Below are 886 nucleotides of genomic sequence, written 5' to 3' on the forward strand. Positions count from 1 at the left end.
ATTTTTTTGCTATAGGGAGAAACCAAGCACATGCTGGGTTGGTTTTGCTTTTTAAAAGCTAAAGTCAGGCAGACGGGGGAACTAGAAATGGGTTCTCTTTAACTGATTATAGAGTCCAGAAATGGTTGCCATCATCCTTGAATATGTAAGGATGCTCCCAAATTCTGCTGCCCCATTGCTTTATTTCAACAATCTCATTTTGATTTTGTTTTTCCTTAGTAGGAATAAATGGATTTGTCTTTATGTTTCTTTACACTGCATTTTCTGCATTAAGTCAGTTTGGAGGAGCTGTGGCTCAGTGGTAGAGCATCTGCTTGGCATGCAGAAGGTCCCAGGTTCAGTCCCTGGCATCTTCAGTTAAAAGGATCTGGTAGTAGATGGCATGGAGGACCTTGACCTGAGACCCTGGAGAGAGACTGCAGAACTGCTCTTATTTTATTTATCTATTTATATTTTCAATTTATATTCCACCCTCCCCACACAGGGAGCAATTTAGATTACAGTATAAAACAGTATAGTATAAAAATAGATAGCAGCAGGGCTTTTTTTCAGCGGGAACGCAGTGGAACGGAGTTCCGGCACCTCTTGAGAATGGTCACATGGCCATGGCCCCGCCCCCTGATCTCCAGACAGAAGGAAGCTTAGATTGCCCTCTGCGCTGCTGGAGAGGCATGGAGGGCAATCTCAACTCCCCTCTGTCTGGAGATCAGGGGGCGGGGCCATGGCCATGTGACCATTTTCACCAAGGGCGATTTAAACTTTAAAAAACTCCCCCCTTGTTCCAGCTGTCCCAAATTGACGTCATTGTGTGGTCCTGGGTTCAGTAAACGGATTTTTTAAATTCAGGAATCACAGTACAATGAACTAACATAAGGCAAATGCCGAG

The 886-nt window shown here is 44.2% G+C and overlaps 1 non-coding gene across 1 annotated transcript; it reads left to right on the forward strand.

The window, feature by feature from the left end:
* The first annotated feature begins 284 nt into the window (after nucleotides 1-284).
* Nucleotides 285-356, forward strand: TRNAA-GGC (transfer RNA alanine (anticodon GGC)). Its single transcript has one exon. It is a non-coding gene; the product is annotated as a tRNA-Ala (tRNA).
* Nucleotides 357-886: the final 530 nt, after the last annotated feature.

The sequence above is a fragment of the Eublepharis macularius genome, chromosome 13 (assembly GCF_028583425.1).
Source record: "Eublepharis macularius isolate TG4126 chromosome 13, MPM_Emac_v1.0, whole genome shotgun sequence".
NCBI lineage: Eukaryota > Metazoa > Chordata > Lepidosauria > Squamata > Eublepharidae > Eublepharis > Eublepharis macularius.